Below are 26,766 nucleotides of genomic sequence, written 5' to 3' on the forward strand. Positions count from 1 at the left end.
TGTTATGTAACACGGTTTATATGTTTCAGTAGCGTGTGAGTGCGAGAAATCGGTAGAAATTATCCCCATTTGCCTTTACGAACAGCCACTGCCCGTTATTTGTGTTAATAGCATAAATAAAAGTTGTATATTATCCGTAGAAATCTCTTGTAATTTTATTACTAGCTGGGAGGTGTTAAAAGTGACATTTTTTGTTTGTCTACGCGCGTATGGCAAATCCATTTAAATAAAATTAGAAAGTGATGTGGCGGAGTAATTTTCTGCGGCACGTATTTAAATTTTCACGTGTAATAATGTTTATTGTAATAGTTTTATTACAGTACATGAGTTAAGACAATCGTTGTAATGGGGTTAATTTCACATGTACCGTCCGGAGGGTCATGGTGTACGACCTTTGTGTTCATCGATTTCTTTAACTACTCGTTTAAAGAGCTTCGATTTTTTTTTTGAATTCTAAATTAGATAATGAAATAATAAACACTCAAATCGAGGTACAGTATTAGGGAAACGGATGTTCCCGGATTCTGGAAATGGCTACCAGAGGGCGTAATTGAATTTGAATTTTAAAATCGGGGGTTTCTCCAAAACTATCTTGTGTCTACCATAGTTAAAGTGCATACTGCGAAAACTTCACATATTTTTTGTTCAATGCTGTTTGCTGTATCTTTTTTAAATAAATGTTCATATCTCCAAAAATGCTTAACGCATTTTAGTAAACTTTGAGTCTCTGAAAAGGGCTTTTCCTACGCCATCAATAGTGCTGAGTAACGCGATTATGGTTGCTTACCTTGCGACCACGTGGGTTTATCTCGTAGCTAACATTTTTGCGATTTGACGTGCTCAGCTGTCTTCAATGAATTATTTTTTAATTAAAAATTGAAATTATATTTAAAACTTTCCAGCATCACTTCACTCGCGGCTTTACTAGATGTCTTCCAAGTTAACTAAAAAAGTCTTATAATTTGTTTATATGCAAGACCAGAATTGTTATCAGAAAAAATAGTTTATTAATCGCGAGAAAATAAAAAAAATAGAAATGTCGTAAGAATCGGTTTGGACTGTTGGAAATTTTTATCCTCAGCGTTCTCAGGATGTCGACACAGAACAAAAAAAGGACATGTTATTTTTCTTATATAACAAATTTGCCGAACGCACCGCGTGTCGAAATCACCCGGTATATTGTACAATGGTCAGTTCACATGCCATCAACGATGAGTGTATAAAATTTTAAAGACGTTAATTTCGAATTCTGTTTGCGCAGAGCATCACCATTTCTTTCGACTGCCCGATGGAATTTTAAACGCGTTTTTTTTTAACATATGCATGCGTTTTCTCCGCTGTGCGATGCCCAAAAAAAATTGGTAACTTAAATTACGTTAATCGCATTAATACCAATCAAGAAAGTGCCATGGTTCGCCTGACGATCTTTATACTTTCTTTTTCGGCTTTTTTTTTTCGAATTTTTCCTTGCTAATCGGCGGGTACTTACGATAATAAGAAAATTATCCGCTAATTATTTAAAATGCCGAAAAAAAAAACGTCCGAGTACACCAATCGCGACGACGATTTAAACGGGGCAACACACAGTATCCGAGCGAGCGTGTTTCTGGTTGACATTTGAGCAGCGAAAACAGCTGATAGTCGCGCGCGGCGCGTTCAATTGTTTCCGACGCTTGCTGTCTCGACGATCGTCGATTCGAAGACGTCTTTAGACTGAAAAGTCGTAACGTAACGTCGAATTCGAGCGCCGCGAATTGCGACGTTGCCATTTCCGGAGGGTGGGATCGTTGAGAAAAAGACGCGGTATGTGGGTTAAACGTCGCGATGGGAGATAGACGAACGCGCGGAGTTTTGGCTTCTGGACTGAGCGAATCATTTTCAATAACGCGCCCAGGAATTTTTGTTTAAAAAAGAACCGAAGCAACTGGCCTTTTCATTTTTTTTATATTGCGTAGAATAAGTACAGGTAGATGGAAGTAAAAATGCAAAAATACATTTTTGGCAAAAAGAGAAATTTATAGAATATTATTTGAATATATGCCACGGGGACATCGTTGCTAGATCAGACGACTAACCTCGATATTGATTTTATTTATATATTGGAAGGACAATTCTTTTTATAAATATTTTCTATATTGCAGACTAAAAGTCGTCTCGTTTGTTTTAATCTGCCATCATAGCGAGTTCCCTATTCCCATAATGCAACGTCAGAGGTATCTAAATCTAATTCAATCAGTTAAGATGAAGATCGATCTCGTTTCCATATTCGATTTGGTTTTTAATTATTTTTAATCTAATGGTTAAGATACCGATAGTGGACGTTAATAATTTATATCCATATCTCATAGAGACATCAATGCTACATCATTCGTTTGCATACGAATTTGTCTATTTTTTAAAAGATGCATCGAAGATAAATGAAATCAAAACATAAGATATAGTAAAAAAGATAGCTGCTTTTCATTTTATATATTTATAATATTATATAGATTATATTTATGTTAAGATTATTTTATACATTTTATATGAATACACAGATTACACAAATGTCTAAATGTAGAAAAACTATTACCGATTTGTATAAAATTATATAAGAATGCATTCTCACTATCAACACCTTAAGAAACAATTCAAGGGATTTATGTGTCGGAGACATCAATTTCAGATGAGGCGACGTTCTGAGATTCGCCAATATTTTTTCAGATCTGGCAGCGCAGCGTGTGCACCACTCTCAAAATTTTGACGTCACATGCATCGTGTGACGTACTAAGTAGGTTAGGTTCCTGTCTCTCGCTCTCCGCATTAACTGTTTCCAAGGTAAGTGGCGATCGAACTACTTTCTTTTCGCGGCACTAGCTTGGGGTTTGCGCCAATGCATTGTTGCCGTCTAAATGCGAAATTACCGCCATTAGGGGTTTAGTTGACTATGGTCTCACAATTTTCTCGACGTTTTGGTGATTTGCGTGTTGATTTTGCTAAATTCGCTAACGGTTTATCTGATTTTCCAGCTTCCGGCGATTACGCACACGACATCTAGCGGATGTTTTCCCTATAAACAATACCAGCTAATTATTTTAAACGCCTTTGTTTTCGTTTCTTTTTAACTCTATATAACTCGGCGTCCAGCCATTCCGTTGTCCTTGATGTTCCTTGTTTAAATAATTTTCAATTTTTACTCTTGTTATTTTACAAAAATTCGATTTTCTTGACATATTGAATCAACTTCATTTGAGGCAACGTTTTGTATTTTTTTTTACTCTGGCTTATTCATTGGAGTTGTGATTATTTGACTAATAACTAATAATAATAATTTTAATAATATAAGACTAATTGACTGCCAATTTTGAATTAACCAGGTTGACTACTAGGCAGCGGCGACTTAACAGAAACTCTAAGTTGGGAATTTATTTAAATCTCTCCCTCTGTTTGTTGGTACTCTGGGTTAGGTAACCATATTTGACTGGCAAACTTATTGTTACTAATCGTCGCTATTGTGTGTCCGAAAATTGTATTTATCGTTGGTTGGTTATTACGTATCTTTACGTCGTCGAAAATGCCAGGGATTTTGAACTTACAGCAAACGAAATGGACGTCCAGTTGGTCGCGCAATACGCCAGATTCTTTTCTTTAATTAAATCCTCTTAAAAATGTCCCGCGGTGTTATTGTTTCGTTTATTTTTGCTGCTTTGTTGCTGATGTATTATCGCAAAAAGTACGAGGTGTTATTAACTGCGAGACATGTACCGCTACGTATTCGATTTTAATGCTCCTTCAAACGAGTTGCCATGTTTGTATGGCAGGTCCGATTCAACGAAATACAAATTGCCACGCGGGTTACCGTTGGAAAAACAGTCGACTTTTTTTCTGTACCTTTAAGGGGTTCTATATGTAATTATTTTCGCAAAAATAAGGCGGTATGCATCATTTCGAGCCACCTTTCATCATTTTAGAATCCAAATTTCAAAGCGCATTTTAAATTTATTTTCTTTTTCATTTTTATTTTCATTATACTAAAAAAATTGTATTAAAAATATGTTTCAAATGATTAGCAACGCTCTTCTCAAAATTATAAAAAAAAAAACGAAAAAACTTGTTTTTAGTAAATATTTAGTATTTTTCGAAACTTTATTTGTTTATGAAGTGACAAATTGAAAAGTGTGTCATTCCCTAGTTCCAGGCCATATAAAAACATATTTTTAACAAGCAGCTTACTTCGGCCAAATTTTAAGGCGTTACGAAATTCCGTTACAAGTCGGTGGCGCCTAATTAGAGGATCTTATTAAATAAAAAAATATTGTATGGATTTAGATGATATAGGTAAAAAATTGCAATAAGAAATATGATTAGGCTTAAATACTTATTTCAAAAACATGAAGCTATAATTACCGTACAAGTTTTTCTCTTCTCTCTTTCCTCAAATAATCGAGCTTTTTGCACCAAATTTGGCAAATTAGGATTTTTTTGAGAAATTTTTGGGGCAAATTATATAGGGGGTTACCGAATGATACTTGCATTTGACACTTCCCTACTTCTTTGCGCCTTAGTGTATGCAAATTCTTAATATCACTTCTTACACCTTTTTAACACGAAAAAGATATACTTTTTAAATTTCGCCTCGAGTCGCCGTTTTCGAAGAATTTGGGTTCGAAATTTGCGGTACATCCTTAAGTGATATTTAGAATTTCAGACTCAAAAAAAGACGACGTCAATGAAAACTGAAAAAGACAGCCTGATTTTAAATAGTAATAAGTCATACGAACTACATCTTCATACACTAGTGACTTCATAAACCACCAAACACAAAAATCAATAGTATTGAAATCTGAACTCCTAGACCACCAATCCAACGATAAGGTAGTCTCTGACATGTCTCGAAAAGTGCGTCGGAGCGCCATCTTGCATGAATATCGTTGTTCTTCTTAACTCTAAATATATATCATCCAGACAATCGGAGAATTGAGTTTGCAAAAAAATGAGCCACAGCTCGCCGTCGGTAGTTCGATGGGTCTTAATATGTAATTATCAATTATTCCACACCAAACTTCCGGCTCCCGGTGTAATCATTTTTGTTCACCCCACAGAATCCCTCTTGGGGCGGAACTAACTAGTTTCGCCGAGTCTGTTATAAATATTCTTAAAAATTTTAAAATCTGGACACATCTCCAAAAACCGTCTATGAAAATAAATAAGAACTAAAAGTTCAGATTTTCACGAAATTTCGCAAAAATCTGAACTTTTAGTTCTTATTTATTTTGATAAATGGATTTTCAAGTAAAAGCCACCTCAGTTCAAAACGTCTATGAGCTCGGTGTCTATTATGATTATCTTGTGCGTATAAGCATATCATGTAGCGTATCTCCATCTTGGAAAACACGTTATTTCTTGGCATTATCGGAAAACTAACCAAAACTTTTTAAAAACACCCAAGATACTGTCAAACAGCAACGGAATTCACCCGAACCCAAGTGTTTTACCGTGTCTGTTTTCGTCAGAGCCTACTTCGTACTATTTTATTGTCTTTTCTTCTGATTATGTTAGTCAAAGCCTACTTTCAACTAAAGTATAACTTTTTTGTATTTGTATTTATTAAAAATCTGGCTAAAAAAAACAGTTTGCGGACAGGAAGCGTTCGATGTTGTCAGTATACATGTTTTGTTAGCGAAATTAAATAATAGGGGTTTAAGAGATAGTATTTACGAGCTAGTAACAATTTGTTTATTGGATCGAAAACAATTTGTTCAAACAAACAATGTTAAAAGTGAAATACAATCAAGTGTATGTTCCTCAGGGTTCAGTCCTGGGACCATTGCTGTTTTAAATTAGCAGTGTGCAGGTCTTACAGCAAGGTATTGCACATATGCAGACGATACAGTGTTACTTTATAGTGGTGAAAGCGAGAATGATTTTAAAGAAATAATACGTTCTTATTTAAAAAAATATACTTTTGGGTAATACATTAAAAATCAATATTGATAAAACTAAATACATGTTGTTCAAGCAAAAAAACAAAGTATTACAGATGCTAAGATTAAGCATTAATAATGTAAATATATAAACATAAACATATTAATTTTATATCAAATAATATTTTCCCAGTGGTCAGTGCCATATACAAAAGCCGAAATAATCTGAGTTACGGTAGTAAAATGAATATTTACAATTCTTATTTTGTATCACATATGAGATACCTAATTCCAATATGGGGTGTATGTGGCGCAACTTATTTTAATAAAATATAAACTCTACAAAATAAATTCTTAAAATTTTTATTTAATTGCTTAATCTAGAACGATGTACATTTATGTATAAGGTGATAAATGAAATAAAAAAGTCAAACATGAAGATTATATTTAATAAAGACGTTCACATGTATGACACCAGATTTCATAACTAGTAAAGGACTTTCCAATCCTGTATTCCAAGCAGCATGTACTTATAATAAACTTCCAGAAAATAATAATATAAGAAATATAAATAAATATATTAAATTTGCAAAACACTTAAAAATTTACTTGAATGTAAATTAAATATAGATATTTACTCTACAATGTACAATAATAATAAGGTTAAGGAATTTGTTTTATACTTACCATTTTTTTCTATTTACTCTTTTTATAAATTTATTTACTCTTTGGACCGGTGCTTTACGCACTCTTTAAAGAATTCTCAATTAATTTTTTGTAGTTAGTTAATTAAATAAAATGTGATTTCTTCTAAAAATTTTATAATATTTTGAACTTTGTGCTTTATTTTCCCTTAGTGGTATAAATAATTATTTTTCTGAGATTATTTTTATAGTTTTGGTTAGTTTGGTTAGGTTAGTGTTTGGTTAGTGTTTATTACAAATTTCATTTCCATTTTCGTATTTTTGATGGTATTTCAAAATTTTTCAGAACCAACTTCCTTGCATGGAAAGTCTCTATCTCTCCTCGCCCATCTACTGAAAATCTAATAAAAGTTCTACGATGTTGTGGGCGACCGTATACGTCTAACGCGAGACGCTTAATGGTGGATGTAGTGAACTAAATTATAGTGTACAGTTATGGAAGCAAACCAAAGTAAAAGTCGCGTTCATGTGCTTAATAATTCATTAAATGTCCGAGTGTTGATTTCATAATTGTCTTTATCCTATTTTAGTGTCTGACTATAACGGTTACAACATTCCACAAACACAAAACAATATCGAACGAACCCGGTCTGTCCAAATGCGTATTGCTTAAAAATTATTTTCGCGAATATTACTTTCAACGCAAAAGAAAAAAAAAAGAATCGGTTCAGCTTCGCCATCTATCAGCGAAATGGTCGACTATAACAAATTAGCAACAAATAGTGAAGTTTAGCTTATAGCAAAAGCTCCGTAGTCGGCGCTGCATGCGCAAATTGTTGATAAATTTTTTCACGCCATAGGAGGGGATATATTATTAAAGTGGTGGGATGCCATACTTTGCGGTCGAACCCATTTGGTTCGATTGTTTCTAGTCGGGTGGCAATTGACAAACCGCTGTGTTAAATATGTTAATGCGTACGTTTTAAAATTAACAACGACATCTTTGATAACATTCGTGTGTGCAAATATTTTTCCCGCCCAAAAAAAAATATTTGTATAAATCGGTCTGTGAATTTTAGATCGGTTTCGGACACTGTCGAAATCTTGATGGAGCCTATCCCAAACGTTTTGAATTTTTGCCGGGCCCGGTTAAAAATGGCCCAACCTTCACCGAAAGTAAACGTATAAGTAAATGAATAATGTCTTTTTTACATATTCCGTTATGTGAATACAAAGTCGAAACACTCGGTGCATAATTTTTGCGTTTTGAATATTTCGGTACTTGGCCACTTCTTTTTGCTACAATATTTCATACTTATACGCCGTCGGTAATTATGTTGTAAGGATTTACACCTGTTCAATATACAGGACGTTCGCGATCTTGAATTTTTAACTAAAAAGTATATGCTGCAATGCGATTATGTATGTCAAAAGTCCAACTCTTAAATTTTGACATATCTTAAACTGTCAATTTTGCAATTCTACGAAATGATGTCCACAAAATTAATAACGTTCGTATTCGTGATACAGGTAACGGTTATATTCGGCGGTATCGCCCTGTATACAGGAACTTGAGAGAATATCTACCGTGAAAATCTTAAATCGACTGTCTTGCGTTGGATATATGAAAAATGTTCTCGTATTGTAACGCAATTGTAACTGTGGCACAAGTTACAAATACGTTCACGAATTTGAGGGGCACGAATGTGTATGTGTGTGTTTTTTTTTTGTTGAGGTCTTTGGACTTCGCCAGCGATCATTGGCGTAGCTACCATTTTTTAAAGAAAATTTAAATTCAAATTCGGTTTATGCGACCCTATAATAAATCTTTGGGTAATATATTTTTTTTATCTCTTTTCAGTATTGATTACGTGTATTATATTTAGTTAAATTATAATGGATTATGGTTTAACAATAATATATTATAATAATTAGAGAGATTTTAGAATACTCGATATGATTAGAGATCACCAAGAATTTGTCATTATTGGCATTTTATATATACATGACCATGACCATTTTTTATACACATACCTACGTAAATAAGTTATTTGGGTAAAAATAAGAATAAAAGTTCATGTAGCTAGAGGTTCCAAAATATGCATAATTATATTAAAGTTATAGTATATTATAAAACGTCTAAGAAGGCAGGAAAATAGCATTGATTGTTGGCAACATCCTTCAGATTTTTTTCTTCTTTTTGTTGACTGCTCACTCACAGTTTCCTTTTTGTTTTTTCTATAATTTAATTTAATTTTTATATTTATTTATTTATATGTTGTTCCGGTAAGCAAGAAATAAAAAATTAAACCCTATAATGAATCAGAATTCATTCAGACCTTGACCGAACTCGCATCATTATCAATAGCACCCATAGTTTAATTTTTTTTGTACTTTTGATATAGAGATTTAAAAAAAAATTGCTACCAAAATAGGATACGTTTGCTGTATGCTGAATAAAACCCGTAGGACGAGAGATGACTACGAGCATCCTCTGTAATTACATTAATTTGCAAATTTCGCATCGCAAAATATAAATAGAAAGTTTAAACATGCGAGCGTAAAGTGTTAAAATATGATGTAACCGAAAACGTAAGTAACGAAAGATAACAGGTTCTTATTCGCACAAAAAACACTGCACATGACTCGATTATGCATACACGGTTTTAACATTTTAATATATTTACATTATTTGCAGAACTATAACTGTAGTTAAATTAAATAATGCGTTGCACACCAGTGGTGTCGCAGAAAAGGCGTATCGGGGCGTCTTCCGCACCTTTACAGTGATTTGCGATTTTTCAACCTCGTTAAAAATGGCAGGATATTTTCGGCGATCGATAATACATTCCACGCGCCGTTTAAATTTGGATTTTGAAACGGGTACTTGGAATTATGTTTTGCTACACCACTGGATCGCGACGCAAAAGATCAACAATTCGCATATTCTATTAAATTAATTTACTTTTACCTCTAATTGCCATAGACGTTTTGTTTCCAGTTTTGACACTCCTTGCTTATACAGGGCGGTCGATAATGAATGCGCCAAAAAGCAAGCGTAGATTAAATTCCCACCTCAATAATTAAACAAATTATTTTTTTTCGTTTTTTCTTCTAATAATTATAAATTCCGATTATTTGTACATTTTTAGCCCCTTGCGTAATACGAGGACCACTTAAAAATTCTAAAAAAAAGTTATTTTTTGGATAATTCTACGAATTTAGAATAAAGGCAAAACTTTCGAAATTCTTATAAATACCAACAAAAAACATTTTAATCGATAGAAAACTAGTAACTAATCAGTAACTTTTTTTTCAGTAAATACTTTTAAATAAATAATTATAATTATTATATATAACATTATAAATAGGGGGAGTGGGGCACGACGGCCAGAAGCTTCGCCAAAATTTGGCTAAATTTAGTTTAAGTTAGTCAAAAATAAATCGGGTTGATGGTTAAAAGCCACAAATAATAAAATGCCTACTGGGAAAAACGATTAATTTTAAAATGTTATTTTTTCATTGTTCAAGCTATTTTTGAGATACCAAAATGTTTAGGATAATGCCCTAAAGCCTAAGGTTGTAACCACGAAGCCTTTTTTTCTCAGATTTACAAAGATACGAAGATATGACGACTTAAAAATGGGCAAAATCCTTTTTGAAATAGCAAGTGGGTCATGGATTTTTTGAAAATCTGAAACCCCCATCAAAACAAGCTCACAAAACTGCAAAACCTTCCAGATCCCGTGGTAAATTTGTTACCGTCCTTCCCTATAAATTAAAATCTTATTCAGCGCATATACAGGGTGTTTTAGAAAACGTTCCGTAAATAGAATATTAAAAGGTAACGTAAGGTACCTAAATTAAATTTAGACCGTAAATACTTTTAATTGAGTCATATTTACTGATCACCTAATTTAAGTTCAAAATAATTTACAAAATCTTTGTTTCATAACTGCTTTTGAAACATTCATTATTTCATATTCGCGCATGAAAAAAATAATTTACTAAGATTTTTAGGACAGGAGTAAAAAATAGTAGCGCTTTTGAATGACGCCCACGTAAAAAATATTAAAATTCTGTCCCCTTAACCCAATCAAAGGTATTTGTGTTCGTAATCAGAAATACGAATAAACAAAAATTGGGCCGTTTTTGCAGAGCCGAATTTTACGAAAAGGCGTTTTGGGATATTTACCCTAGAAATGAGAGGAACGTGTTTTGAAGCACCCAGTATAATAGCATCACGTGCAAGCGCGTGCAAGTCTCAAAGTGCTTCCGAACAAGTAATTTTAATTCGGACTAGGCGAAGCGCGGGAAGCCCTAAAATTGTGGTTCGCCTCGGTGTTTTTTCAAAATTTTATGGCGTTTTATTATTGCCGTTCAAAGCCACTTTCACTTTGACGACGTCTAAAGTGCGCGGTTGTTGATTTTCACTCAGCGCAAGGTCTTTCGGTATCAAATTATTTCAGGACTGGAAGTTTGATATCTGCCACTTTTCACTGACATTGTTGAAGAGGTCGAATTATGTTCACATAACTGTAAAAGTAATAATTGAAACAAAAATCGTCACGGATTGCAAAGGCGCAGCATTTCAGAAATTCCCGACATTTTATGAATTTATTTGAATTTTATAAATATAGGATAAAATCGAAGGCGTATTCTATAAGTAGTTTTTGACTTGTTTCTTGTGCAATTTTACCATAACTGGAGAAGTGCACGCATATTGTATTTGTTCTCGTTCTTGAGACAAGCGATAGACACACATTTGCGAAAATTGTGAAACAAACAGGTGCTATTATTTTTGATTAAATCCGCGCTTTCGATACCCCAGGCCACAACACATTTAATCATTTTTGTTTTCGTCGGCTAGTTTAATATTCTTGCAAATTCTTGACAATTTTTCTCCCCCATTAAAATGTGGCATTGGCAGGATTCTAGAACACAACGTCACAGCCAAGAAGTGTTTCCAATTTGAAATTGAATCTTGAAAACCAGACGTAACGAACTTTTGCACTGATATAATATTATATTTTTCTGATCTAAGTTAAAAGTAGACGAAATGCATTTTCTTTGTTACTTTTAGATATTCTCCTACTTGAAAAAAAAATGCAATGCATATATCAATTATGTCCTAAATGAAATTTAACATTATAATCTGTATAAGTGGAACAATTGTTTTTTTCTGGAGTTATAAAATGCATTTTTGTTAGTTCTACTAAGCAACAAATATTTTCTACTATGTGAAAAAATTCTGTCCGAAGCTTCTACGCGTGTTTTCTCAGCTAAAAGTTCTCATTAATGTCGCACAGATGAAAGTTGTCCTCGGAAAGGAAATAGCTGGATGCTTTTTTGACCCTCCTTCGTATTCCACTTTCTATAGATTTATATATCAAAGCTGTTTCAGATTCATTTTCATGTACGATGTTAGGAGGTAATCTGTTCGATGCGCCTTTGCAGGAGCTTCCACTTAATCGTTTAGGTGGCAAAATGCCTATACCGCCAAAATTTCGCCAAATACTTAAAATACCCCAGACTAAGAAAAGAGTTCTTGCTTTTTTATGATATAATCTCTTGTTCTGAGTTTTTGCAAAATATATGTACAAGCAATCTTCGTCGCATACGCGTTTTTTGGGTATCGCTATGAAACACGATAAGTGTCCGAAAGTTGAAGCTATCGTCTTCAAATTTTGCAAGAAAATAGCATTTAGTCCCCTGACGGAACCTATTGAAATTGGGTGGGGGGGGGGGGTCGGGAAGTATTTTAAAAAAATTAAAAATCGCGTTTGCAAGGGTCTAAGAAAAAAATCATTTCTCGAAAACGGTTTATGCGACCTGGATTTTGCAGACGCAGAAGATTTGGCTGCATAAACTTTTATTCTTAAAAATTTTTCAAAAATGTACAGGGTGCGCCGCAAATTAAAAAAAACTGAAAAATGTGCTATTGAAAATCGGCAATAAAGCTCGCATACACAGTTAAAACTTTTGTATTTAAGGTTTTCACCTATTGTACAGGGTGTTCGTGATATTCCGTGCAATGTTAAAAAACGTAATAGGTGCCCCAAATTTGCAGCTACCGACTTTAGATTTGGCAGGGAAGTAGAAGTTAAGAGGCACATTTAAACTCTTCAAGTCGAGTGCAGTTAAGTACCGCAAAGTATTTTTTTAAAAATTTTGAATTCTTTTTTGGGTTATTTTGGCTTTCAGAAAAACATGTTTTTCTTCATAACCATTGACCAGATCGGCAAAATTCTTTAACTGGCAGACGCGGATGATCTAGTGATGTAAAATTTATTGCAGACATTTTTTTGATTATATACAGGGTTTTTAAATTATAGGCAAAAATCTAAAAGACTTTGAAAATTGTTAATCGCAAATCAAAAACCGTAAAAAATATGGTTAATCGGTTCAAACAGTGTCATAGGCCGCATCAAGAGCTACAATTTTTGTGGACTATCCAGTGCTATAACCTCCATTTCCGGAATTTTTTTAATTATGGGTCAAAATATCTAAAAGACCATGAAAATTGCCCTTTTCGTTTGTAAATTATTTGCCGTTAATGAAAAACTATAAAATTTGTAAAAATTTGGTCCAAACGGTTTCGTAAATTGTGAGGAGAGAGAGTTTTAGGTTTCGTCTATCACACAGGGTGCGCGAGATACTTGGAATATTATAATTGGAAATCGTTATTGCTTGTACAATTTTTTATATTTATCAAAGTTTGTCGTTACTTTGAAATTCGGCTATAAATTAAAGAAACTTTATACAGGGTGCGTGCACAACATAATGACATCGATTTTGCGAAAGTTCCACAGTGATCCGCAGGAGCACGATAGAAAAACTATGCATCTATGTAGGACAAGGAAACGCGAAGCGACCTCTTCTTGAAATACAAAGCTAGTTCGCCCTACTCATTACGAACTTACCCCGCCCAGCGACGATTTTTCTAAAGCAATCTTGTTTTCTCTATTGACATATTTTATTTACTAAAATCTGATTTAATTAATGATTGTTTAACACCTATTCTGCTTTCCAAAAAATGTTTGGTTTCAAAATTTCGTCTACTGTTATTTTAATAAGATTAAAAGAATTTTTCCCCTTGCCCTTTAAGAGATCGGGTCGTTTTGAACGCTTGCGTAATTGAATTACACGGAATGCTCAAACTGTTAATGACGGAAAATCGTTCCTAAACGTTTTGGCTCCCCGGCCCGCCATAATTATCGCCGAATTATCGATCGTATATACCGATATTCCCGGCTTTTTTTTTTTAATTTTTTTCATCGCAAGATTTATTAGTTCAACAACCCATCGCGTTCGATAAGGGCCCTAATAAATTGCGTAATATGCTTACCGGGTTAAAAAAAATGCCGTCGTTGCATGCGTGTCGGTCGCATATCTGAATCGTGCCGGAATTTTTTCGAAAACAATAATAAATTGGACAGTCGAACTTCCTAAATCGTTAAGACGACCGGTATAATATTCAGTACATGCCCGCTATAAATCCCGAAATATTACTTTTTATTTGGCCAGTCATGCGGTTTAAAAATAACATCGCGGGTCAATGTATTCAGTTAATGTATCTTTTTTTTTTACGTAATATACAGTGGGATGCACTTCCTGGATCGCGATAACCCACTGATGGATTTTCTCTCCCCAATTGCCTTCAGAGATACCGTAATTTTGCGTTAGTGAGGATAGGATGTCACTGAATATAAATAAACAAGCGCCAGTTACTAATTTTTATACACATGCACATTCGATCAATGATTTGGTGTTTACTAGAAAAGAGGAGTGTAGGGATCTTGAGGTTCAATTGCACATCAACTTGAAATTCACCCAGCATTCTGAACAATTTCAAAAGCATAGAAGTAATTATTACGTTGACTGTCAGAAGTAATTTGAATAAAGTTTTGCTTATATATAATATCATTAACAATATAAAATATAAAGGATGTTCTTCAAAAAAATACAATTTTCAGTTCCTTGATTTAACTTAAGAATAAGAGATAAAAATCAAAAATTGATTATTCGTCATTGGGTGAAGTAGCTAAAGGTGGTCCTACACTACCCAACTTAAACCTCTCCACGTTGCTAATAGCTGGTGGCACTAAGTACAGCTCATAAAAAGTCAATTTAACTAGATTAATTAACTTATTCAAAAAGTTAAACCCTTGATTGATTGATTGATTGATACGATTATTTAAAATAAGATTTTATTTACAGGCTATAACTGGAGTGACTAGAGGATTATCAGGAATAAAGTTATCAGGATCACTTAGAATATAAGGTATCATAAAAGTAATAAAAGTTAAAATAAAAATTATAATAAATATTCCTAGTAGATCTTGAAATTAAATTTAAATTTCTATTTAATGATTTAATGAGCCTGATTGATGAAGAAAAAGTAAGTGGATTATCACTGGGCTAAGAATAATGAAAGGGAGTATAAAATGAAAATTATAGAAACGGGTTAATGTAGCATTATCAACAGCAAATACCCCTCAAACTGAAATTAAAATAGAATTTTCCAAGTAAGGAATAGCCGAGATGAAATTAGTAATATTAGTGGCTCCTCACGAAGATATTTGACCTCAGGGTAAAACGTAACCTAAAGATCTGTTGCTATAGATAATAAAAAAAATGTTACACCAATTAGTCAGGTTTCTTTTAAAATTGAAGATACATAGTAAATTCCTCGTCCAATATTGAAGCTCCATTAGCATGGAGTGTTCGAATCAGTCATCCAATGTTAATTTCACGACAAATGATTGTTACACTATTAAAAGCTAATTCAGTATGAGGATAGTAATGCTTAGCTAAAAATAGTCCAGTAATAATTTGAATTATAAGACTTCCAAAGTTTCATAGATAAGAAATATTAGAAGGAGAGGCTAAACAATAAGTGAATTATTAATAATTTTAATTATAGGATTAAATTTTCGATAAGGTCAATTTATCATTAAAATATTTTACGTAATTAATTATATCGGACGTTTGTTCAAAAATTATCAGTCTACCAGTCTACTATCACCAGTCATCGCGAATACATACAATACAAGCCTTTGAGAAGAAAGCTCTCGGCACCTTCCATCTAAACCCAAAATTTATTTTTTTTATTTGGCCTTATGGTCCAGAATCCCTAGTAGATTTTCTTAGACATTTAAATTCGATATACCCTAAAATAAGTTTTGCCATCGAATTAGAAACTGATAATAACCTCCCACAGACGCATACAGACCGATACCCTAATGCATTGTCACATCACCATCCTGCCCAAAAACCAAGAGTTATCAACTCTCTTGTTTACAGAGCTGTAAAAATATCTCAGCCCGAGTCATTAAATACAGAATTAAAACATCTTACCTCTGCTCTTCTCTCTAATAATGTCCAAATTAAAGATATTAGGCGTTCCATCATAAAATACACTTCATCTCAACCTTCCAATAGCAAAGAAGCCAAAAGCAATGCCACTGTTGTCCTTCCTTACATTCAAAACATCACTGACCACATCTCAAAGAAATATAACGTCAAAACGAGATTTACCATTTGTGCAAAAAACTCTCAACATCTTCAATCCCTCAAAGACAAAATTCTATTTCAGATGCCAAGAGTTTACAGCATTCATTTAGTTCCGCCCCCCTCAAACAATATAAAAGCAAGTACAGAGTAAAATGCGAGCCAGTTTCAGTCAAGCTCTGAAGAAGCCAACAGGATGATTGGCGAAACGTCAGCATGTCCGGCTCAGCAAAAACCGACGCAGGAGGAATCCAGAAGTTTTGTAAAAAGTATTTTAGTAGCCTATGGAAGTTTCTCTGAAAAATTAGCAAGCCTTTATGGAGAAACTCTAATTTATCTAGAGCTGGCACTTTTGCTGCTTGCCAAAAGAAAATACTTTGCTAAATTTCTAAAATAAAAAGTTTTCAAAACTGGGCCTTTATAGTTTTAGATCTAATCCCAAAAGCATGTTTTCTAAGCGGACCTTATTTTGCTAACAATTTTTTCCTAAAAATTTGGAAGCATAGGTAGTTAAAATGTGTTTCTTATCCAAAAAGTTATTGTTAAATTTTGGAGTAAGTACACTAAAGTGACTTTTTTAATGAATGTACCATCTTAAGCCCTTCTTTATTGCGAATTATTGGTTGGAATATAAATTTTAAAGAAATTTCATTTTTCCTAATCAACATTGAACAGAGATATCACCGCTACCATTGGGCGCGCTTTGACCATTAAAAAATCCCAAACATCCGTCGCGGCAATTATATGCATTTTAAAGTTTATCAACATTCGCGTGATCCATCTTCAAAACGTCGCCAAAATATCTTTTCGCTGTCGTCCTGCTCGTTATGTTTTACTTTTTTTTTCTGTGCGCTTCTCCTGCAAAATAAATAACCGACCATTTAAGGTCCTAAATGGACGAAACAAATAAGAATCGAATAATGGGAAACTTGTTTTTGTTTCACTTTCGGTTTGTTTAGATCCGTATTAAGCGTGCACCTGTAGTTTAGTTACTTTCGTTTTTCATCCGTTTTAGTGTAATTTCGCTTTTTCCTAAACTGGCCTCTCTCGCGATGTTGATCGGTATTTCAAAACTTAGCAAAACTAATTAATTTTCAGTAATGCGAATGTTTTGCGTTAAATCGGTGAAGGCTTTCAAAATATATATAACGGAAAAAATTACGTAGATATTAGCCTTCCCGGACCAAAGTCAAATTACGTATTAATTTGAAGAATATAGGAAACGACGAATTAAATTTAAATACTAATTCTCTATTAAAATTATCAAACTGCCAATTAAATAGCGTATACATTGCTAGGAAGTTATTTCTATTATAACAGAACTTGACCATGGATTTTTGTTTGACCATAAATTGTGACACATCGCGAGGGTTTTAACGCATAATGTTGTCATTTATATATAATTTTTTATTGCCAAATCGAGGAAAAATAAACAGTTAACATTGTCGTTGATATTATAAAGTTCTAAAAATAATTCATTTTCCGCTAATCCCTCCAATAAATTAACACTCCGTATTCGTACAAGCGGATAACATACGATATATATTCGTAATTTGTCATCTAGACAAATAAAAAAATGAGAGAAAATTTTTATTGTGGGTAATAAATATTTTTGGATCTTCCATTCTTCTTGGAGTGCTCTTTGGGTCGGATTGAAAATATACCACACGCTTTTGTCGTGAAAATTATGACATGACAGTCTGGCACTTTATTTTTTAAAAATTGGCATCTCCAAGATATGTGTAAGCTTTGAATCTGATAATTTAATAGACTTATTGTTGATTGCTTTTTTATTTTAATTCGTTGGGATATTTGGTAAGGCTTTTGGTTGATAAAACATCGAACTACGTTAAACGGAACTAACGTAAGATCATTTTCAATTTGTGAAACTAAAAAAAAGGCATAAATATCTCGATTTATTCACAAATTATTTATTTGGTACTTATGGTAATTTATAACCAAGAAATGGATTTATTTTCACCCTGATGCCGCTAGTGTTAATGTCAGAGTACTTCAAAATACTTCGAAGGTCGCCTTTATCCAAGACAATACAGCAAAAGAGAACACGAGAAAAAATGCCAAAGGGAAATTAATATGACATTTAAAGCGGCAATTACTGGCGTGCCATAAATACGGTAAAATGGCTGAGATTTAATATTAACGGTCTAACCTTGAATGCAACATGAGCTACTTTCATTTTTCACGTATACCCCGGATTATACGTTGCACATCACCAGAGTGCATTTTGTGTATGTCTTTGGGATTTATGAGATTTTTTTGCTTGTCTCGGCGTTGTCAGCTGTTAATTTGAAATTTAACTTCATTATTCAACGCCGCCGCGGTGTTTTTAACTAGGCGTTCACCTGATACTTACCTGGAAGGTATATGGTTGGCAAGCAGATAAAATAGACTTAAATTCACGGACATTCACTGGACAGAACATTTGTTGTTATATAGGGTGCTTCAAAACGAATGGGTCAAAAAATCGTCGTTGGTGAGGCAAGCTCGTAGCGCCTAGCGCGAAGCAGCTTTTTATTTTAAAAATAAGAAGCTTTGCGGTTTCTGGTGGTAAAGGCACGCCCCGTTTTTCTATTGTGCTCCTGCGGACAACTATGGAACTTTCACAAAATCCATGTAATTTTATTCTGCATACACCTTGTATAAAGTGTCTTTCACATCTCGTCGAACTTCAAAGTTACGGCAAGCTTTGGTGATATATAAATTGTTACTGGTAATGAATGATATTTTTTCAAATATTTCGCGCCCTGTATAATTGACGAAACCTGAAACTCTCCGTCGACACAGTTTACGATACTGTTCAAATCAAATTACCGCATCTTTAGCAGTTTTTCATTTATCCCCAATAATTTACTTTCAAAAACGGAAATTTTTAGGATGTTTTAGATTTCTTGGCCCATAAACGACACACCCTGTATTTAATTCAAACAATGTTCGAAATAGAGGTTATAGCCCTGGATCTCCCACGTTTCCTGGTATATGATTTTTTCCAATAGAGTAAGTGGTTTCCAAGAAAATACTTGTTTTCTGAAACAGAAAGAGAAATGGTGATTTTCATTTGGATTTTCCAAATATCTCGAACAATATATGTGATAGACGAAAACCGTAAAAACAAAAATTGTAGCTCTCGATGTGGCTCATAACACGGTTTTAACCAATTGGCCATATTTTTCACAAATTTTGATTTATGGCTAATAATTTAATAGAGAAAAGAACGATTTTCAGGGACTTTTAGATTTGTGTCTATAATTGAAAAACCTTGCATATAATTGAAAAAATCCCTGAAATATAAGTTATGGTCCCGGATCTGCCGCATTTCGTGGTTCACAAATTTTGCGGATCGGGTTAATAGCCTTCGAGAAAATATTTTTTTTCTGGAAGTCAAAATATACCAAAAAAAATTTTCAAAAATTTTAAAAAAATACTTTGCGAGATTTGAGTAAGTCCTTTTTCAACCGATTAAATGCGGGTGTGGACTTCTACCCTTCTGCCAAATCTAAAGTCGATAGCTGCAAATTTAAGACACCTGTTAATTTTTGAATATAGCACTTAATCTCTCGAACACCCTGTACAATAAGTGAAAACCTTAAATACAAGAGTCTTAGCCGTACAAAATGAACTAACTTCCGAAGCACGATCTTTCAGTTATAACCAATTTTCAATAATAGGGGGACCCATTTTCCAGTTTTTTTGGGCGCATCCTGCACATTTTTGAAAAATTTTAACGAATAAAATTTTATTGAGCTGAATCTTCTGCGACTTGCCGTTTAAGAATTTTTTCGGTCGCGTCAATCGTTTTCGAAAAATTGCGATTTTTATTTTTTTTAAATAGTTTCCGATCCGCCAGCCTCCCAATTCCAATAGGTTCCGCCAGGGAACCAAGATTCATAAATATGCCAAATTTGAAGTCGATAGCTTCAACTTTCGGACACTTATATATAAGAAAAAAAAAAGAAAAGAAAAAAGATGGACGCCGAAGCTTGTCCGCAGCCATTTTTACATATCTTATGCATCCGGTGTATGGTAAAAAGGAGCAAAATTTGAAGCGTGTAGCCCAAACCGTTGAGAACAGAGAACGGAGAAATGAAGAATGGAGAACGGAGGACGGACAGACAAAAAAAAATTTTTTTCGACGCTGATAAATTCTGTACCAATAGGATCTAATACATTCAAAAAAATATATGAAATACATAATAAATTTGAAAAATTTGTACGTGCATTTGTTCAGTCTAATGCAACTTACCTTACTAGTTATGGCTAAGTTATATTAAATCTTACAAAAACTTATTTTTGAAAATAAGACAATCCTTCATTAAACGAATTACAAAATGAATCGAAGTGCATGGAGGTCACGTAGAACATCTACTTTAAGTTGTTTTTATTTTTTTTTTGGAACAACTATTAAGTTAGTTAATTATATAAAATTTGATTTGATTTCAATTATGTGTAACAAAATCTTCATTATTCTATAGTAGAAAACACAATAGGTTGTTTGTTCTTAACAGTCTTCTTTCTTTTTCAGTATTCACTCGGAACTATTAGTGAGTTCATTTAAAAGTATTAGTAACTATTACTTGGTCTACATAGGGTTACAAAGTGAACTAAAAATGTAACTATGAACTGAAAACGGCAAATACATATATTGACCAACAATTTTTTTTTTATATATACATACCAGAAAATGGCCCTGTTTTATCAGAAACTAGATTTGAAAATATACAAAAAATATATTTGTGCAGATGGTGAAATCGACAACTTGTTGGAAAACACCATCTAATTTCTTATCCCTAAAATAAAAATAGTTTTATCACCCTGTATTTGCGTGGCATTATGACATAGGTTTATTTAAGAAATCGAAATAATTACGACGTTAATTGAAATTTAGAACTGGTGGATTTTTCTCCATATACATGAGACTGTCACGAGATTTAAGTAACCTGCAGACCTAGTACTGCCTATTCGCGTGTGTATGGAAAAATTTTAACTGAAGACGATGGACAAATGGACAGTTTTGGTAGGCGAACTGTATGTGACTGGGTACCTTAAGTACGTAACCAACTAAGTCATTCGTAATGTTCTGTTTAATTCGCCCCAATGCAGTATTCAAGTGAAAAATGAAGTTTTTATTGCACAGGCTTGTCATCGCGAACACCATAAGATATAGGAACAAATAAGAACATCCGTACGTACTTAACTTGATTCAGGTACGCAATAATTCGCAATGCTTCTGATTTTAATAATTACAGGGTCGTATTTAAAAGTGGGCTCAACATCATTTTGTTTTTGAAATAATTTGGCTGGTTAGATAATACAGTTTTTATTCGCGAAATGTATTTTGTATTGAGATTTTGTTTAGTTATAAAATTACTGAAGACGTTTTAATAAAAAAAAATGTTATGTTTTTACAAATGGCAATAAATATAAATTCGGGATTTTGAGGAAATCATTTTGAAATGATTTTGATCCTCAAGAATTTGTATCTTAGCAACAAAAATATTCTGATCTTGTTTTGCTTAACGAATAATTCTGCAAATATCGTTGATAAATGTGCCCCAACATTAATTGTTCAGAGAAGGAATCAGTTGATGAATCCGGGATCGAAGGGCGTAATTCTATGTAAAATATTCTAAACCCGGACCTGGTTTCGGATTTAATTTTCACGCTAGTAAAGATCGTTGCGGGCGCCTCTGGCACGAGCGCTTCGCTTTCTGAATATGCCTAGTTAAACGGGATGTGTAGTGGAACTAATTTTTTATTGCATCTATATTATAGACAATTATTTATAGGTCCGTTTTTTTGCTCGGCTTTTACGAATTAAATATTTCCCGATTAACATAAATGAAACCCCACGAAATAGTCTACGTGGCCGAACTTTGTCGTCGATGTTTTAATTAGATGCATTTCAACGATTTCCAGTGACGTAGCCAGAGGTAAAAGAGCTTTTGCCTTCCTTCGTTGCGTCAATAAGTATTATAAATAAATATAATTTGTTTCAAAATTTTTTGCTGCTTTATTCCTGTAAAGTCTGGGGTATCTGATAAAAGGATATTTGAACTCATAATTCTGATTTATCATTAAAACTCATATAGGCAATATTTCGTCAAAAAAGCAAAGCAATCAGCTTTAAAGAATGTTTTTTTTTATAAAATGTCCACCAAACCTAACCAACTCTTAGTTGGTCCATGCTATTTTAACCATTTTTTGACGGTATTTCTCTGCTTTTTTTTTGTCTTCTTTCTTGCTTTGGGTCGTCTGCACCAAATAGCTAAGAGAGTTGGCTTACTTAACATTCAAAAGTTCGATGCAATTATGTTCAAAGTTTTGGTGAATGAATCAGAATAGTAGTGCTCTTCATGTCCGTAAAGTAATATTTTTAACGCAACTTAAAGTGACGGGGGATTTAAAATTTTCGGAGATATTTAAAAAGCAAAAATATTTATGCAATATGGATAAAACTGGAGATCCATGGGATTAGTGCCTTATAATATTTTTACTACCCCAATAGACAGTGTAATAGCAGATCGAATTTGATTGGTCTCAAGCAATTATGCGCCAAGTTAAATTAAATTGATAAAAAATGTTTAGGTTTAGGTTTAGGGCGTCCGCTAAAAGCGATACTTAAAGAACACGTTTTCATGACTTATAAATTCTGAAAACTTTTTTTCAGAGTTTCGAACTTTTATTTTGTCACTTCAGACCGCCTCAAGTTGTTAAATTATAATAACGTTTTTTAATTTCTTCGTTAATTTTTGCCCGTTGAGTGGCAAACCGTTTAAAAAATAATCGACGTCCGTGTGTATACAGAGACCCGTCACGAAAAGAATGTTCGTCTCAAAATTTGCATTTCGGTGTTCACATAAAACCCAAGTCATCGGCATAAATAATATCATTCGTAATTTTTTTCGACAAAGGTTCGTTTGATCGGCGCATCGCGAGATATTATCTACGTGTAGCGTATTCCGTTATCATTTTGGTCGTTTCTGTCGAGTCACTCATCGATTTACTTTTCTGTCCCTCTATGTTCCAAACGTAATCGAAATCATCCTTGGTGGTATTTGCACCTGTTCTTTCGGTTAGTATTTATGTCTATATTAGTTTGATCCGGGGCGTTCCCCAATGTTGTTTTCGAAACTACTCACTGCGATTGCGGCATTTAACGGGTTTCCACTAACATTTTTAGGGGCCGCCTAAATGTAGATTTAGGACTTTCGTTTGCTGAACTACCGAATTTTTTTTATTTAGATAGGTAGATTTAAGAATATGCTGTTTCTCTACATTGTCCTGTAATATGTAAGTAAACTTCAGGGACAGGTTGGTGGGAATGGCCGTTAGTTTAGCTTCAAAGCCGAATCGATTTTCATACCGTACGGTTTTATTTTATTTTAAGTTCATAATTTTTTGTAACGCAACTCCGTATTGAATGCGATACGAAAACACGTATGACAATAACCAAGAAAGTGATCTATTATTTATCACGAATTCGTTCGACTTTTTCGAATACTCCGTTCGCAGGAATCATTTGCCGAAAATAATGCCCGGCTTGTACGGAATTTAAATGCATTCCGAGAATTCTTATTATTTTCTCGGGGGGCTTTATATATTTGTCCGCGGAACGGAGTTGAGAATAAGCAAACGAAACTAATTATAGCCCCCCCAAAATTTAAGTATGTGTGTTTTTTGAGTTTCTTAAGCGGGTGATTAATGAAGAGGCCGTTTTCGCTCTTTGATTTTATTCGAAGGCCATTATAAACATGCCGACGTAAAAAACTACTGGAAGGAATTTGACCGACCTTTTTTTTGTCCGAGCTTTCGTTCTGGTGTGACGTTTTTTATGTTTGTTGTTGTTGTCCACCCGTGAAGGATATGGTTTGTGTCTGCTGAAGATTTCTCATCGGGACATCAGAGATCCGGACTCATTGAATGTAAAGTCTGTTCATTCATATAAGAAAGTGACTAACTGATACGAATTAAGGAAACCCGGGTCTTTTCAAGCTGTGAGAATGAAATATGGCCGAACAGGGTCGTACTTTGCTTAGAATTTAATTATTTGGGGTTTTATTAGGAAAGAGACTAAACAATATTTATTTATTTATGTATTTACGTTTAAATCTAAAATAAAATTACAAATTATTTTTATTACCTACTTAAATTACTTAAAATTGTTCACATAATATATCAGTATCACTATCGCTATCATTGCCTGTTCTAATTATTATTTGTTCTATATTATTTGCAATATGGATGGATGGATGGATATACGATTGTTCTGCTTTTTCTATATGTTTAACAGAATTTGCCCAACTTTGTGGAGGGATGTTAAAAACTACGGTTTCTATAAGTTTGTGGACATTGGAGTTAACACGGGGAAAAACATTGTTACGACGAATGCCAAACATGTTCAATGGGATTAAGAATACAGTGGTAAGGTGGAAGCCTTAAAACTGTAGGCCCTAGATTTTTTGCATAATTATCACAGACGTATTCCTATGGTAGGTTCAAGCTTTGAAGAACCTCAATTAATTACTTTTTGATATAATCTTCGTGAAAATAAATGTCGTTATTATACATGTAGTTTTGGATTGTTGCTTTTGTGTCACATGAGGAAGAGGTTTTAGTGAACTATCTACTGTGATAACTTGCATTGCCCATTACAATGATGCTATTAGGAGGAATATTTGAAACTAGTTTGTTTTTAAACCAACTTTCAAATAAACCAGAGGTGGTGTCTTCATGGTAATCCAGAGAAGAATCTTTAATATTTTTCGCATACAGAGAAAGTCCATTTGGAATCCAACCATTTTTAGAGCCAGCATGCAAAATAGTTATTCTTTTACCTCTTTTTGATGGCGCGTTTGTTTTACACTTATCAGTTGAGTCAACTCAACCCTTTTCCGGGGTATCATAAGTGTCGAACCAGGTTTCATCCAAGTAAATAATTGGCCTTTGTTATTCTCTGTAATAGAATAGTGTTTCCTACATTCGGGCTGGAGCATCGCCTGAGATACACTAGACTCGCACATATTTTGCATAATTCGCACACGCTTCAACACACGCTGGATTACACACAAAATAAGAATGATTACTAATAAACACACAATTAAACACAGGTATAAAATTATTTTCTATTACGAACCACAATTTTCTTGAATTTAAATTCCGAAACTTTAGGTAATAATCTTGTTGCATTGTATGTTAATGACCACCCTTGAATAATCCCATTCAAAAGTAATTGGTCAGTTTCTTATATCTATGAACAGACCATACCTTCATCTTTTTGCTATTACTCAATTATATTTTCTTATGTTTAACAAAACATACTTTTATACCGATCTGCAGTGACAAATTGTCTAAAATGACCCAAAAACAAGTTATTATAGATGTTAAGCTTAATTGTGTCTATGAAATAATTTTTACATGGTGACTCTTATTTATAGAATTAAAACATTCTCATATTTCCTTATTAAATCTAAAGATTTTTTCGTTTTAAATCGTTCTCCGAATCCGAATCTTGTAAAACGATTTCTATTTGCTGAGATTTCAAACCAACACCCACGTGATTTTCGTAATACGATTTTTGCTTAGCCCATGTTAATTCTATTGCGTTAAACTGGCAATGATATGGCGGCAGTCGTAGAATCTCATGGTCGTATTCGCGCAATATTTCCTTTACCGCCCATGCGGTATATGTTGAGGGTTTTTTTTTAGTAAGTTTGCGATTAATTAGAGGAAATTCGGTTGATTTTAATAGTGTTTTTTTTAAAGGAGGTTTATTTAAAATTTTTGCATGATTGCTCTTACTCTAACGTCTACTGATAACAAAAACATATAATTCATTGGCTAAAAAAAGAAATTTTATTAATTTCGTGTCCTAACTGTATTTTCATTAGTTTTTTGAGCAAATATTCCTTTAACTAGTATAAATTTGGCAATGGTTTTTAGCTGTGATTTTCAGACATTTTTTAAGGATAACAACTAGAGTGTTAATTTAAAATTTTTGAAATGTTTCATTCATTAACTGTTCTTCAGACTGCTGTCTCATTAATTTCGAGTACTAAACGTATTGTTTTTATTTCTTTTTCCTATCGATTGAACAATTGGAGGAAGGATAGAGAAAGATAATTTTAATTCATTGGCTAAAAAAAATGTATCTGTAGTTGTTTGAGCAATTTTGGGTTTAATTAAATTTTTGAATGGCATTAACTCTTATCCTCTCTGCTGATAATAAAGGATTTTAATTCACTGATTAAAAAAAGAAGTCTCGTTAATTTTGAGTAAGTCAAAACGTGTTCGACGTAAAATGGCCGTTATTTCGAATCGATATAAGTCCCGCATGTGAGTGCGCAGAAGGGGACAAGTGCGTTTTTGTCTTTCGTTCCGTGTTCTCCATTCGAAAAAGAGATTAAGGAACCTCTCTCATACTTACACAATGACGGCATAAATATGCGGAATGTAAACGATATTATGGTGCACACGGGCATTTTGTTGAATTTCCAAGGTGAATACACTTATCGAAGGTGCAATGCACCTTTTTTTTTTCACAAATCACTCGGAACGGAAATCGATCACAAAATCGATTGTCACCTATCCACGCGGGGTTCGTCGTTTTTGTTTGATGGTTTCACGCCTCGTATTCGGAGAACGAAGGGAGATAGGATAAATTTAATGAAGTGCGATAGGCGATTATATTC

General features: G+C 33.6%; 1 protein-coding gene across 2 annotated transcripts in view; it reads right to left on the minus strand.

Annotated features, from left to right (window-relative positions):
- LOC132695515 (uncharacterized) overlaps positions 1–26,766 on the minus strand; it is an 86,587-nt gene that overhangs the window by 48,255 nt on the left and 11,566 nt on the right. The window contains exon 1 of one of the 2 annotated variants that reach the window (XM_060659804.1): positions 1,490–1,699. The exons of the other annotated variant lie outside the window; for it this stretch is intronic. The gene's annotated coding sequence lies outside the window, so the exon portion shown is untranslated. Of the gene's footprint in view, positions 1–1,489; positions 1,700–26,766 lie in introns of those variants that run through there. 2 annotated transcript variants of the gene reach the window in all.

Source organism: Cylas formicarius, unplaced genomic scaffold (genome assembly GCF_029955315.1).
Source record: "Cylas formicarius isolate icCylForm1 unplaced genomic scaffold, icCylForm1.1 PGA_scaffold_12__32_contigs__length_19106922, whole genome shotgun sequence".
Taxonomy (NCBI): domain Eukaryota; kingdom Metazoa; phylum Arthropoda; class Insecta; order Coleoptera; family Brentidae; genus Cylas; species Cylas formicarius.